Source organism: Bombina bombina, chromosome 9 (genome assembly GCF_027579735.1).
Source record: "Bombina bombina isolate aBomBom1 chromosome 9, aBomBom1.pri, whole genome shotgun sequence".
NCBI classification, from domain to species: domain Eukaryota; kingdom Metazoa; phylum Chordata; class Amphibia; order Anura; family Bombinatoridae; genus Bombina; species Bombina bombina.
In genome coordinates, this window is record NC_069507.1 from 196,765,090 (window position 1) to 196,782,314 (window position 17,225).

The window sequence follows — 17,225 nt, forward strand, 5'->3', positions numbered from 1 at the left end:
ATTTTTATTGCAAACTCATCTGCTTTAAGAATATATTTCTGAGTAATTAAAAAGAAAACTGAAATATTCAAACCCCTAATATGTAAACATGAAGCAGAGCAGAGTGTAATGTTTTTTTGTAAACTGCATATATTCTTTAACATAAATCCAATGTCACCTTCAAATAATTATTTTTGATATTGAAGGGATACTAAACCCAATTTATTTTCTTTCATGATTTAGATAGAGCAGGCAAATTTGCTTAACCCCTTAAAGGGAGTTCTAATTTACTCCTATTATTAATTTTTCTTTGTTCTCTTGCTATCTTTATTTGAAAAAGAAGGCATCTAAGCTTTTTTTATTGGTTTAGAACTCTGGACAGCACTTTTTTATTGGTGGATGAATTTATCCACCAATCAGCAAGAACAACCCAGGTTGTTCACCAAAAATGGTCCAGCATCTAAACTTACATTCTTGCGTTTCAAATAAAGATACCAAAAAAATGAAGAAAATTTTATAATAGGAGTAAATTAGAAAGTTGCTTAAAATTGCATGCTCTATCTGAATCACGAAAGAAAAAAAATTGGGTTCAGTTTCCCTTTAAGAAGTTCCGATGTAAACACTTTCTTTAAAAAACTAAATCACACGATCATCAATGTGAGCACATGATTTCAAGGCCGGGAACGGATCATGGGGGATTGCCTATGAGTTTTAGGAATGCCCCAGTCCGATTACTCTTTTGCTTAAAGTTGGAGCCTGCAGAACGCCGAAATAATATAGAACGTTCCATGCACTAAGGCATCTGTTCCCAACATGGAAGCACTGGCTTTTAAACCTCTACTAACCAATCCCCTAAAATGTCTCCTCCTACTACCTGTCTGAACAGGTGCAATTCATAAACAATCAATCACTCTCCCATATATTCTTCAAAAATACAAACAATTGATGTTGACATCATTCCCAAAGATGTATAGGTTTCATATATCTGATAAAAATATTTGTTTAAAATGCCTTATATTTGCATTCATAGATAAGGATCAAAAATAGCCCAAATCCCAACAATGTGACAGTATAACATTTTGTCTTTAAATATATCGACAAACACAGACATCTTTACAATAATGGCCCATATATTAAATATATAAAGGTCTCGCTGTTCCCCACTTTGCCTATATTAATGGTGCTCGCCATATGTCTACACTATACATAACATAAGTGACAAATAATGCCTAAATTTAACCCTTAATTGTTCTTACTATCAGATCACGAGACAGTGCGGTCTGCATCTGTCTATGATGAGTGCTGTATGAATAAAAAAAATTTTGTGCGATCCATATAAAAAACCAAGTCCTATGTACAGTTTGTTCCGTGAACGCCGCAGTAGGCTTGACGTGTACGTCATAGGAGGCGTGTCATTGCACATGATCAGAGGAATGTAGCGTGCTCGCTAAACACAGCGCATTGACTAGGAAATTACCCCATGACTAGGAGATTACTGGGAAAGAGGGAGTTGTCTAAATCTGCCAATAACGACAGTGTGTGGTTGTGCACCTTGTTTGATTTATCATGAAGTGTGTGAAAATGCGAGGGATATAATTACTATATATGACATATGCAGTGTACACTCACTAATATAAACTATAATCTATATAGAGTTGCAGAAAATAAATCTCTAATGTTAAGTATTGATGTCTAGAGGAGTAAGGTGGATAGTGACCTAATATACAACTTAAAAGTCAATAAATCTGTAAGTATCTATAATAGTGAAAGTATGTAATAATCAATATATATGGATATGAAATCCATATGTCATCTAATAGCTGATGGTATTGTGTAAATGGAAATAGAACTTGTGTGTGTGTTTAATAGGGTTGAACCTCCATCTATAATAATGTGCATCTAGTAATATTAATGTGTTAAACACTAGAGGATCAGGGTCTGAAAGCTACTAACTATATCCAAGGTAAACTAACAGGGGACCATTAATTAAGAATTAAGTGATGTGTTGCGTGGTCTTATCAATGTTGATAGGGGACCCCTATCTACTCATGAGCAATTGTGGTCAGTGTACCTATATAAATGGAGTGTGGAATATGTAATATTGAATGATGTGGAATGTGGGGAATATATTATGTGGTGAAAAAGAAGGATGAGTGAGTAGGGGGGTGAATAGCCTATGAAGAGGTTCTCTAATATCTACTAAAAAGCTGTGTCAAAGGGTTAATAGGGAAATATGTACCCCTAAAAATAAAAGAGGGGTGTGGACGTGATAATGGGTGTGTTAATAGGATAGTGCAGTGTAGTATTGGGACTACACAGGGGGTGGGAAGGCTTATGTGTGTCCCTAAAAATCAGTTAAGTGTAGACTATTCCAATGATGTAGTGTCATATTTGGAACTGGTAAGGGACCATGCTCTGAACCTCTGACGCCATATTGTTAGTAGAACCTACATTGTTAGTGGAGCCTGTAAGGTGCATATTGTTGCAAGAAACATTAAATAGTCCAAAGGGGGATTACAAAACCCCCCACAAAAACTTATAAGAGGACTAATAATCCCTAATAGAGTTGTTGTTAAAAGGCCTTTTGGTTTTTGATATGGATCGCACAGCAAAAAAATATTATTCATACAGCACTCATCATAGACAGATGCAGACCACACCGTCTTAGGATTGTTTAGTAAGAACAACTAAGGGTTCAAATTAGGCATTATTTGTCACTTATGTTAGAAAAATGGCAAGCACCATTAATATAGGCAAAGGGGGGAACAGCGAGACCTTTATATATTTAATAGATGGGCCATTATTGTAAAGATGTCTGTGTTTGTCGATATATTTAAAGACAAAATGTTATACTGTCACATTGTTGGGATTTGGGCTATTATCGATCCTTATCTACAAATGCAAATATAAGGCATTTTAATCAAGTGTTTTTTATTAGATATATGAAACCTATACGTCTTTGGGAATTATGTCAACATCAATTGTTTGTATTTTTGAAGAAAATATGGGAGAGTGATTGATTGTTTATGAATTGCACCTCTTCAGACAGGTAGTGGGAGGAGACATTTTAGGGGATTGGTTACTAGAGGTTTAAAAGCCAGTGCTTCCATGTTGGGAACAGATGCCTGATGAAACAGCTAGCATAGCTGAGAAACGCGTTGCAATCTGTTGTTTATATTGCTTTTATACACTTTGGGTAAATGCCTATACCCATTGGTTTTTAATTTTGCTTTTAATAAAAATATATTCCAATTTTTGGAAGCCTGAGCTTGATTCGATCTTCCCGATACTTGGATACCTGGGCCTCTACATCCTATCAGAGGATCGGTTTGCTGGGACACTGAGAGTTCCCTGCCTGCGTCCACCTGGGATTTCACCTACCATTATAGAAGATATTCCGGACTTTTGAATTGTTTTGTGGTTTTCTGCAAGGACTCAGATAAGAATTTGTGTTACTTGTTATATTGATATATATTTCTAAGCTAATACAGCCCTAGTTTATATCTATATCAATATTTTCTATTGTGTACTAGAGCGCCCTGTAGAGTTGGACACGGCAGTGTTACCAACAGTTTTCTAAATGGTGCTTAGCACCCCTAAACATTGTTGTAGCACCCTCAGTTCTCAAAGGTGTCATACATTTGCAAACTGGTCCACTTTTTTCCCCCCAGGACAAAGTTGGTCCACTTTTTTACCCAGAATAAAAAGGGTAAAATGGGAATGTAAATAGGAAAAGCTGGTCTAATGACATAGAAAATAATAATCTTCTACTCACACTGATATGTAGCTATGAGGCATCTTTAGTCTAAAATTCCTATACAATCTAGACAGACTTGTCCAACTTAAGGCCCATGGGCCACAATGCAACCCTCCAATATATTGTATCAAGCATTTTCAGAGGAGTTCAGGAGAATAACCCTTGAATTTGTTTATCTTATTTTCTTTTCTATGGCGAATTAGTGACTAACAAAACCAGCACTTATCAAGCAATCACATTGTGGCATTCTGTGGGGTCAAATATCTATATCCTGAAGCATAAACTTCAGTCTAAGGGCCTTATATTCAAAACCTCGTTACTCAGGCAAGATATTCTAAGAAGTCTCGTCGGTACTTCAAGGCCATTAAAAATAATTTACAAACACAAATTGTATCTTGAGAAATGTTTATGTTGCTATGTAGTGTTCTATATGTGAAATAGAGACTTCTATGTTACAAAACAAGGTCTACAAAAAACCCCAAAGATTTCTCTTGATGCAGGCGAGGATATCAGGTCCCCAGTGAGAAGGAATGGAATATACACAATTTTTATAGTAAAATGCATGAAAAGTCAGAAAAATAATGAAGGAATATTGCTCAGCTAGTTTTACTATAAATAACTTAAGGGACAGTAAACACCTTGTCATTACGACATTTCAGATATCTTGCTATACAATAACAAACTACACAAGTCTAAACATTTTTAAAACAAATTAACACCTTGTTTACTTCAATTGTTTTTCAACAGCCGAACTCAACCACTACTTACCTTATTTGGTGGAGCCAATGCAAGCTTGAGTCTGCAGACAACAAGGCTAGCTACGTATAAAGTGAATTGTTTTGCAGTTGTTATCTGTTAAAACTGACTGCATTTTCAGCTTAGTTACATCAGTTGGGCTCCTCCGTAGCTCCCATCTTTCTCCCATTTTAAATGATAGTCATGGGTTGAGAACTTGATACAGCTGTCACACTTACTACTTCTCTTAGCCTAAACTCACCCACTGACCACCTTGACTCTGTACCTGAACTGCCCAACTATATCCACAGACCATCTCAATTCTGCCCCAGGTTAACCTAGTCTTTCCCATGGACCACGCCAATTACGCCCTTATGCCTTAGCCACGCATCCTGACTACACTAAGTTCATACGTCATCATCAAGTGAAAGCTGCAGACAATTCAATTACTTTCCAGCCCTTCTTCACTCAAGTACTAGCCTCCTGGCCTCAAATATATATTTTTTTATTTTAAATGGATGTTAAAGTGATGGTAAACTTTAGATAATCAAATGCCATATCTTTGCCATTAATGAAGTATGTATGTAGCTTTTTTTAAATATATCCGTGAAAAGCGTTTAATCCGTGCCTATTATAATGCTTCTATTACAATGTTATGCCGGCCCATTGGGATGAGCTCTTTTTTTTTTAATGACAATTCCAATGAACGTCCATTCAGTGGGTGTGTCATATGACACTCTTGAAGTCCAGCACTTTGAAAGCACATAGGAAGCCTATGCAGAGTGTCGGTGGGACTGCTCTCTATGTCACAGCCGAGCCAAAACAGGAAATGAAGGGGGCGGAGGAACAGAAGATATTAAGTAGGGTCTTTTATTATAAAATATATGTACAAAATTGTAAAGAATTTCTGAATCATGTAAGAAAAATGTTGGGTTTCATACCCCAACTGTTCACTGACTTTAGTAATGGTGTGGTGTCAATGATATAGCTGTCATTTTTCTTGCTGAGGTTGATTCTAAATTATGCACACTTCACCCCAAAAACGTAAATAAATACATTACAACATAACCTAAATTTTTAAATAAAATCCAACATGTATATTTCACCCCATATTTTACTTAGAAATAGTCAAGAACTTAATGTCCCCTAGAAATGTAAATATCCTGTACTTATGCATTTATTTATTAACCATATTTTAGCTACTGTTCCCTGTCTACCTAAATCAGCCTATCGAGTTTGACAATTTGCAGTGAAATATGGAACAGCTGTGTCTTTGCAATAATATGGCAATGTTCACATAAGTAATGCATGTTGCTTTTTCCTGAAATGGCAATAGTCACAGGGTTAATTTTACAGAATTGTTTAAGCTTTGGATGCAATATTTCATTCTTATGCCTTGGTTTTAGGGAAGTGATATTCTCCTGTGCCAATATCGTGAATGCTTGTGTCACCTCATGCCCTCAGCTATTTTCCAAACTCTTCCTGTCGCCCGGCATCATTAGATATGTTAATTATTAATTATCACTAAAAGCAGTATTGCTGCATTGCTATTCCTGATCTCTCTCTTTATCTCTTTTTCCCTTTCATTCTGAAACCAGATCTGTTCTCCTACTGATTTGACTCATGTCTTTCATTGTGCCCCCACATTCAATGCACCTATATACCTGCAGTAAAGATAAATCTTGAGTGGAGAAAAAAAATGAAGATACGAGTACATTGCAGCCTACACTTCAGACTTAATCTTGCTTGACTGCTTCTAAAAATGATGAAAGCACAGTCCATAGCTACTCAAGTAACCTTGCTCGTGTCTGTTAAACAGAAAACAAAGTAAAAAAAAAAAAAAAAAAAAAAAAAGCTTATTTTGGCATTTTATCTTGAACCAACAGAGTGCAAGAAACATATGTTCAGTATTCTGCCAAGCACATAAAAATAGGCTAATCTTAGCTATAGCTTTGAATGTATATTAGCTAATTTATACTTGAAAAGTATGTAAAACATGACTGCATATTTGCTGGTATTATGCAAAAAATACTATTGTATACAGTATGTTCATATCTTGGTTAAACTGTGTGTTTGTTCTATACCAGCGGTTGCCAACCAGTGACCCATGGACCACTGGTTGTCCACGAGAAGATGTTGGTGGTCCTTGACACCATCAAGCAGGAATTAATTTCCTCTGATGGTGTCACCCCTGTCGTGCTACAACTCCCTACAGTGCCTGGCTGGACATCAGTTAAAACTAGCAGAGGAGGAGTTAAATTACTATCTCCCTACGCACGTTGCGTAGTACTGCGCAACTTGCATAGCTAGATTGTATTTTTAACTTCCCTCGCCCGGAAGATGATTCCATTCTAAAGCCAGCAGAGGTTGGTATAGTCTTGGCTTAAAATAGTGGAATTAAAGTATAAAAAAAAGAAAATATTAAAAAAAAATTCTCATTATTTCATTTATTTTCTTACATTTACCTGTCTCTTTGTAGTAGTTTTCCTAATTCCTTCAGATGGACTTACATCACTGTTTGTCTTTCTCCCCTCCATCTTCTTTTTTTAATTATTAAATATTAATTATTTTTCATTCTAATTATTTTCCTGCGCACAAAGCCATTCAACCTGAATTCCAGTAATTGTCATCCAGCAGATCAGCCATATCCCACCAGTATTATAGTAATTGCCAGTAACATCAGCCATTGTTAGCTCACATCCATATTGAGAGTTTTCTGATATAAACTTAATATATGACTCCAATGTCTGTCCATGATCATAAGTAGTTTTGAATAATTCCTAACTGGGGAGGTGACTTAGAAGTCTTGTGGTCCTTTTAAATATAACTCATTTTTCCAACTTTCTGCCTCTCTGTTTCCAGCTCAAAAGTTGGCACTCACCCTTCTTCTGTCATTTGGAAGTATTCTCTCAGTTCTGTCATTCAGTTATTTAATTCTAAAAAAATAATTCTTAAAAATGAGTAAATATATACATAGGGGCCCATTTATCAAGCTCCGAATGGAGCTTGTGGGCCTGTGTTTCTGGCGAGCCTTCAGAGTCGCCAGAAACACAAGTTATGGAGCAGCGGTCTAAAGACCGCTGCTCCATAACCCTGTCTGCCTGCTCTGATGAGGCGGACAGGAATTGCCACAATTCAACCCGATCAAGTACGATCGGGTTGATTGACACCCCCCGAGTCTGCAGGGGGCGGCGTTGTCGGATCCGCACTGTCGGATCAGGTCCGATAGACATTTGATAAATCGTCCTCATAATGTAAACTTAGCTATGGTTATACTAGTTATGTACAGTATGTGTGTATATATATATATATATATATATATATATATACACATTATACAGGTTGGTACCTTTTAAAAAAAAAATCATGTTAGTGGTCGATGGGATTCAAAATTGGGAGTTTAGTGGTCCCTAAAGTCCGAAAGGGTGGCGACCCCTGTTCTATACAATATTGTTCATAATAACATGATGTACAGATATTAAAGTTTTAAAGAAATTACAAAATAAAGGAAACAATTGTGGCACCCAATATATCTATAGTTGGACCTGCTATATTTTAATGTGACTGTAATCAAAGCTATGCACTTATAATTACATTTTATTGCACTGTATTTTTGATATTAAAGAAGGGTCGCCAGTAATTTCACCCCTTGGCTGCCAGTAACATGTTAATCAATTATTTTACCTCTGTAGTTAGAATATACAGTAGTGATTTGGCCCCGTTGACTGCCCTCAGTTCTTTCTGCTCTATATTTGTAATGCATTGAGGCTCACAATGTCTTTTACATTTAGCTAAAGCTCCGGGACCTGGCAAGTCTATATTAAAGGAACATTAAACTCATAATTTATATTCCTCATACAGGGCCATATTAAGAGAGGAGTGCTATTGTCTGCGCACAAGCAATATCGTGTGTTTGCGTTCGTTTGTGTGCAAGTTAAATTGCGCTTGTATTGCGAGTTGAAAATAAACGTGATCGCTTGAGTGCAATTGAAGTTAACGCTCGTCGGGTTAGCTCGTTCTCAGAGCTCTGGTTAACTGTTCCGCAAAACAAGAAAGTGTCCCAAAACACATCAAAAATACATTACAAAGTAAAGTTACACTCATAATGACACTAATAGAAAATATTCAAAAACAACATTGCACAAAAAACTTATAAGGGCTCAAAGATATGAGGCCTCAGGTGTTAGAAAAAAAAAAGCAGGCAAAGGGCTTTAACATAGAGGTACATATATATGCATGTCTAAAGATATATATGTATGTATATATATATATATATATATATATATATATATATTATATATATATATACATATATATATATATTTATATTTGTGTACAGATGTATTTATGTATTTATATGTGTATATATGTATTTACAGACATATATATACGGACATATAAATACATAAATACATATGTATACACATATAGACATATATATATATATATATATATATACTCTAAGTGCATTGGAGCCTTTTGCTGTCAAGTAGATGAAAACATGAATAAGCATATTTATGCTATACTGTAAATATTTCACATTCCAATGTTCTGCACATAGCAGAATATGTTCTATGTATTTATCAATAATTTATAAATCAATATTCATATATATATATATAATGCGAGAAGAAAGAAAATACTGCAGTCCACAATAGTTGTGCTATTAATCAGGTCTGGTTTATTCGTCCACATTCAAAGAGCCATAGCAGACATTAAACACCTGACATGTTTCGCGCAGGCGTACCTACGCTTCTTGAAATATATTGTACATATTATATATTGTATATATTATATTAGCATCAGATATATGTAGAATATGTATTTATGAATAAATAGAACATATTCTTCTATGTGAAGAACATTGGAATGTGAAATATTCATAGTTTCATGGTGAGGTTGTGCACATGGGAATATGCGTTTGGGTTTAGCGCACTCAATATTCTAAATTCATCTTTTTGTGCGCATCAGTTTAGCGCATGAGCAATAACTTTTTACTTTCAATTTAATATTCACCTTTTTTTTAAACCTATAATATACAGACCTGGAAAAGGATTTAGTACAGACCATGAAAAAGGATTTAAAGTTTCCGGTGCTCTAATGTCTAATCATTTCTAATGCTCTAATGCACATATTACTCAAGTGACACTTCTCCAAAATATTTTCTGCTGCTCAGTAACATCAGTAATGTACAATGTGTATCCTGTTTCAAATGCCTAGAAAATAATTTAAAAGGGCACTCTAGCATAGTATTAAAATGCTCTAACACATTAAAATATTTTATTGTTGTGCTATTGCTAATGAATCCTGCAAAGGAGTAAAACGCATAGTTAAAGTGTACTCAGGAGCAGAACATGGTCAGTGACCCAAATAGGGACGGTATATATTCATAACAAACAGTCACAAGATGTGTCCAGCTTAGAAGTAGAAATGCATTATGGGTGGATTTTAACTAAGGGCTTTATATATCAAGCTGCAGGGGAGCCCTTGTGATGCAGATTCGCTCTTGTGAGCCTGCTAATAAAGTAGCAGCTGTGGTTCATTTGGGATTATTGTAAGAGAGCATGAAGATGCACTGCACAAGCACTTACTTGTGCAGTAATAACTGTGGGCAGTGGACGCTGTTTGTCTCCTGCTATCTGGGAAATTTGTCCACTCGCCATTGATAAATAGAACCCTAAGGGCCAGATTACAAGTAGAGCACTAATTAATGCTCCCACTCGAGCGTTAATTGCGATAGAAATAAGATTTTTGCTTGCGTCAGGTTGCACTGTTATGAGTTGAAAGTAAACTGTTTTTGTTTTTCATGTTTTTATCTACTTAGAGGAATGATAAACTCCGTTCTGTCATCTCTCATTAACAAATAGTTTGTACCACAATCAATTAGCATATATATTTTCTCCAAATGAAGTATATGTAATTTTTTTTATAAATCTATAATTTACTTCAATGTTCATCGCGTTCCCCTGCCGGCATCCCTGGCTAGAAGAAATCAATGAATCTGACGCGTCCAATGAAAATACGTGTCTACAGGCTTGTTTGCATATGTCATTATGGGAGGCATCTATCGCTGCTGTTAGACATGCGCAGGCGCAAACGTCATTTATTACCTTCAGCAAATCAGGAACAAGCCGTTACTTCCACACAATGCGCGTTCACAATTTTTTAGCACATACGTATGCCGAACAATCTTAATTGTCTGGCTTGTCATTTGTGCTAGGGGTAAGATAAGCTACACAGAGTTCTTGTTCCCTATCCATGAACGAAGTAAACAATGAATCTCGTGATTCAATATTTACTTTGTTCATTGACAATTCCAAATTTGCGCATGCGCTTTTTACTTGCCATATCAGGAGCGCGCTGAGGCAGTGACGTATACAGCCGGTGGAACTGCTGCATACGTCACGGAGAAGAAGAAAAAAAAAAGAACATGGGGCGTAGTTGGATAACATAACGGACCAAGATTGGAAAAGAAGAATATAAGATAATGCAAGTAAATAAAAAATAAATAACATAGCGTTTCAACTTGTATCGATATACAGTTTAGATTTTTGCATCTCACATTACATTGACTTTACCATTCCTTTAACTGTAAAGGGCTCCAATGCACTTCTATATATGTCTATATATGTGTACATATGTATTTATGTGTTTTTATATATGTGTATATATGTCTGTAAATACATATATACACAACTACATATGTATATATATATATATATATATATATATATATATATATATATATAAAGAACAATGTGGAAGAAGGGCACTCTCAGGGTTTGTATAGAGACAAATATTTTCTTTATTACTAGAACATTAATACATGGTCGACGTTTCGGCCCTCAGTTGGGCCTTCATCAGGACAGGTATTATCTTTAAACTTCCGAGTGGCAGTAGTCATAGATCGTTTGTTTGGATCTATGACTACTGCCACTCAGCAGTTTAAAGATAATACCTGTCCTGATGAAGGCCCAACTGAGGGCCGAAACGTCAACCATGTATTAATTTTCTAGGAATAAAGAAAATATTTGTCTCTATACAAACCCTGAGAGTGCCCTTCTTCCACATTGTTCTTTAACTATCTCTTATAAGGATTGCACCCAGGTTGTGGCTGCTCCACCTGGTTGGAGTGCTGGGCTATACGCTATTTTGACTTTTGATATACACACACACACACACATACATATACATATTTAGAGATATTTAGAGATATATATGTATGTATCTCTATGTTAAAGCTCTTTGCCTGCCTTTTTTTTTTTCTAACCTGAGTCCTCATATCGTTCAGCCTTTAACTTTTGTGTACACTATTTTTTAAAATATTTTTTTATTAGATTGTATTATAATTATTTTTGTGTGAAACAGTTAACCGTAGCTCTGAAGTCACGGTAATCATTCTGGCGTAAATCGCAATTGCGCTCAAGCGATCACATTTACTTTCAACTCATAATACCAGCGATAAGCCAGATGAGCGCAAACCCCTGTGATAAACCCCTAATCGCTTGCGCGTAAATGTTTGTGCTCTACTTGTAATCTGGCCCTAAGTGCTTAACTCCTAAGTGGGGTTAAATGCATAGTTACAGGCAAGCATTAGCATATATGAGCATTTTATTATTGCACTTTTATGTCCTTTCAAGTTTTCTACAAATGCAGCCTATATTTTTTATGGCACTGTCTTTGTTGCACCCATAACTAAAGATAAGGTTTGTTTAGAAAGAGGCATCATGGGACCAGATTGATAGACACTCCAACAGGTGGAAGTCCTTAAAGGGACTTTAAATAAGATAATAAGTCTGAACTTCAAATGAGTAGTAGATTTTTTTTCTGACAAATTTCAAAGTTATGGCTATTTACACTGCCACTGCATCACGTGACAGCTATAAGCCAATCATAAATGCATATACGTATATTCTGTCAATTCTTGCACTTGCTCAGTAGGAGCTGGTGACTCAAAAAGTGTAAATATAAAAAGACTGTGCACATTTTGTTAATAGAAGTAAATTGGAAAGTTGTTTAAAATTACATGTTCTATCTGAATCATGAAAGTTTAATTTTGACTCAAGTGTCCCCTTAACCCCTTAAGGACCAAGGACGTACAGGGTACTTCCTACAAAAGCTGTCACTTAATGACCTCAGGGTTTTCAAGCGCTGGAAGCGATCGTGATTGCTTCCAGTCGCTTTTAGGGTATTGCAGTGATGCCTCGAGATTGAGGCATCCCGCAATACCCTGCAATACTCTGTGGCCCTCTCTGCATCAGCCAGCGATGGTGCCAATCATTGGTGGGTGGGAGCCATTGCAGGGAGGAGGGTGGGCGGCCCATCGCTGGAAACTTACAGCCAGTGGGGGATCTCACTTGCGTGTGCACCCGGGACCGCATGAGTGCGTGTGTGGTCATGCGTGTGTGCACGCACGACCACTTAACAAGAAGTGGTGGGAGAGAAGGGTGGGAGAGGAAGGTGGGAGAGGAAGGGGGGAATAATGTTGGGAAAGGGATCTGGGAGGTGGAGGGGGGTAGGGTATTGAGGGGGGGGGAGCTACACTACAGAAAAAGTTTGATTTATATAAAAAAAGGGCAAGGGAGGGATCAGGGGGTGTGATGTTTCAGGTGGGAGGCTGATCTCTACACGAAAGCTAAAATTAACCCTTCAAGCTCCCTACCCGCTACCTAATTAACCCTTTCACTGCTGGCATAATACAATTGTGGTGCACAGCGGCATTTAGCGGCCTTCTAATTACCAAAAAGCAATGCCAAAGCCATATATGTCTGCTATTTCGGATCCCAGAGAATCATTTACAGCCATTTGTGCCATAATTGCAAATGCTGTTTGTAAATAATTTCAGTGAGAAACCTAAAATTTGTGAAAAAGTGAACATTTTTTTTTATTTGATCACATTTGGCGGTGAAATGGTGGCATGAAATATACCAAAATGGGCCTCAATCAATAGTTTGGGTTGTCTACTACACTACACTAAAGCTAAAATTAACCCTACAAGCTCCCTACAAGCTACCTAATTAACCCCTTCACTGCTGGGCATATTACAAGTGTGGTGCGCTGCGGCATTCAGCGGCCTTCTAATTACCAAAAAGCAATGTCAAAGCCATATATGTCTGCTATTTCTGAACAAAGGGGATCCCAGAGAAGCATTTACAACCATTTGTGCCATAGTTGCACAAGCTGTTTGTAAATAATTTCAGTAAAAAAACTAAAGTTTGTAAAAAAGTTAGTATTATTTGATCGCATTTGGCGGTGAAATGGTGGCATGAAATATACCAAAATGTGTCTAGATAAATACTTTGGGTTGTCTACTAAAAAAAATTACATACATGTAAAGGGTTATTCAGGGATTCCTGACAGATATCAATGTTAAAATGGTTTGGAAGTAGCAAAGTGCTACTTGTACTTATTGGCCTATAACTTGCAAAAAAAGCAAAGAACATGTAAACATTGGGTATTTCTAAACTCAGGACAAAATTTAGAAACTATTTAGCATGGGTGTTTTTTACTGGTTGTAGATGTGTAACAGATTTTGGGGATCAAAGTTAGAAAAAGTGTGCTTTTTTCAAAATTTTCATCATATTTTATATATTTTTTATAGTAAATTATAAGATATGAATAAAATAATTGTATCTTTAGAAAGTCCATTTAATGGCGAGAAAAACGGTATATAATATGTGTGGGTACAGTAAACGAGTAAGAGGAAATTTACAGCTAAACACAAACACCGCAGAAATTTCAAAATAGCCCTGGTCCCAAACTTTAAGAAAATTAAAAAATGCTGTGGTCACTAAGGAGTTAAACAGAGTGATCACTACTCACCATGCTATTGTTTATTTTCCTGTGCCTGCAGTTCTTCATGCTAGTATTCCCTCTAAAGCCCAGCAGTGAAACAGTTAAAAAGAGAACCATAACTTGCAGTCTTCATTGTGCAGTGTTTGCCAATTGCAAGAGGCGGTTCCGTTATTAACGGTTTCACTGCTGGGCCGCACACAAAACTGTCCTTGAAGGGAACCCTGCTCTAAACTGTTTTCTTATACCTTACTTTACAGGTGCCGGTTGGTGAAATGCCACGTATTCATATTGGGTGCCACCATCTTTGAACTCAAGTTTTCTTATAGCCTTTGACAGAGGTGGTGTACATTCACAAATTAGTGATGTTGACGGCTTTTCATAGTTGTATCATGCACTTTTCACACATTACAGAGAGGGATCGGTGTATATTCCTGCAGTTTTATATATAGTTTAAATGTAACTAACCAAAAGTGTCAAAAAGCCAACAACATAACTGATCTGTGAAGCACCCTGCTTTGTCAAAGGGTCAAAGATTAACCAAGCTACAAAAGGGCAGCACCCAGTGTGACGATGTGGATGGCACCAGTAAAGGGTTAAAATAAGAGAACAAGAGAAAAGTAATTTTCCAACAACTGCTCTATGAGCAGGCGGATGCCTTGGGGGACCTTCAAGGGAGAACTGTGCGCCTTATGGTAAAATGGGAACCATACATACACACACTGCCCACTGACCAGCAAAAACAAATCATTCACCCCATCCGAAACTTAGATTAGGGACAAAGGTGTGTTCATACTACATTACACATATTAGCTAAGACACTGATGGCACCCTGGGGAACTAACGTTTTTTGAGTGAACCAAGATATATTAAAGTGTAGACTCCACAATCGTAGTGTTAAAGAGGAGACTCTGGCCCCTATTTATTAAAGGTCTTGCAGACCTGATCCGACAGTGCGGATCAGGTCCGCAAGACCTCGCTAAATGCGGAGAGCAATACGCTCTCCGTATTCAGCATTGCACCAGCAGCTCACAAGAGCTGCTGGTGCAACGCCTCCCCCTGCTGACTCGTGGCCAATCGGCCGCCAGCAGGGAGCTGTCAATCAACCCGATCGTACTCGATCGGGTTGAATTGCGGCAATGTCTGTCCGCTTGCTCAGAGCAGGCGGACAGGGTTATGGAGCAGCGGTCTTTAGACCGCTGCTTCATAACTGGTGTTTCTGTCGAGTCTGAAGACTCGCCAGAAACACGGGCCCACAAGCTCCCTACGGAGCTTGTTAAATGGGCCCCTCTGTGTTTGAGGGTATTTGTGATTTGTAAAACGAAATTATAAAGATCTGAATCAATACATTATTTACTGGTTTCATGTACACAGTTTAATTTTATTGTTTGAGGTGGAACCTCAACATTAATGTAATTGTTGTATGTTGGCTGTGAGGATTTGTTTGTCCCAACCAGAAAAGTTGCAAAATGAGATGACAAAAGGACTCAGTCAAATGCAAGGTTAACTGGTATGTACGGTCGATGGAAAACAAAAGTTGCCAATGTAAAAGTGTACTGTAATATTCTGACTACATTTTTCATCATTACCATTGCTTGTGTAATGTTGTATTAACTTTTTGTCATTGCCAAAAATAAAAATATTTAAAAAATAATAATAAGAGAACGACTTTGAAAAGAAATAGGCACTGTAGCCAAAACAATATCATGGTGAATAGTATCTATCTATTATATTGTGCCCCCAAATGGAATATCCCTTTAAAGGGACAATAAAGCCAAAATTAAACTTTCATGATTCAGATAGAGCATGACATTTTAAACAACGTTCCAATTTACTTCTGTCATCAGAGCTGCTTTGTTCTCTCTATATCTTTTATTGAAGAGTAAAACTAGGTAGGCTCATTATTATTATTTATTATTATCGGTTATTCGTAGAGCTCAGGAGTGTGCACGGGTATTCTTTGGCAGCAGTGTTTTTCAACATTATTTGTAGCTTTGTTATACAATATTGCAAACCACTGCTGTCATACTAAAGACACGTGCACACTCCTGAACTTTTATGAGCCTACCTAGTTTTACTCCAATAAAAGATACTAAGAGAACAAAGCAAATTTGATAACAGAAGTCAAATGGAACGTTGTTTAAAATTGCATTCTCTTTCTGAATCAGGAACATTTAATTTTGACTTTACTGTCCCTTTAAGTAGTCACTAGTTCTCCTGCTGCTAATTCCCTAAATATTTGGAACATAGCATTTTAAAAGGGCACTAACAGAGCATTTTATTTATTATAACTCGCCAACATTGTTATTTTTGTTTGTCGCTCACACATTTGTAATGCTGATGAGATATTTTAGTCTACAATAATGAAATTCCAAATTCAAGTTGTCTGCTCTGGCAGGTGCACATGATTTTAAAAATACATTTCTCTGCAATCTAGTTACAGTATGTATGAGGAATTTATTAACTGCAGGTGAGCCACGCGTCAATTAGAAATTCATTAGAATGTTTCTGTTTTTTGTGTCTGTAACACTGAGAATTTATCTATTAGTTCTTTTTTAGCTGAAATCTGATTTCTTGTCCCATGCAAAAAGTGTACTGAAAATATGCTCAACTTCCTTAGTGAGTATGACAGTATTTTACCAACGTTATTATGCAGCTGAAATAAGAGCATAGTTGCATTCCAACACATTTAATAATGTATAAATTAAAGTTAATCCTATGGGGCCGATATATCAAGGGCCGAGCGAGCATTCAGGCTCGCCAGAAACAGCAGTTATAAAGCAGCGGTCTTAAGACTACTGCTCCTTAACTGGTCCGCCTGCTCTGAGGCTGCGGATATCAATCCGCCCGAATGCATACGATTGGGCTGATTGACACCTCCTGCTAGGGGCTGATTGGCTGCGAATCTGCAGGGGGCAGCATTGCACAAGCAGTTCACAAGAACTGCTTGTGCAATTAAATA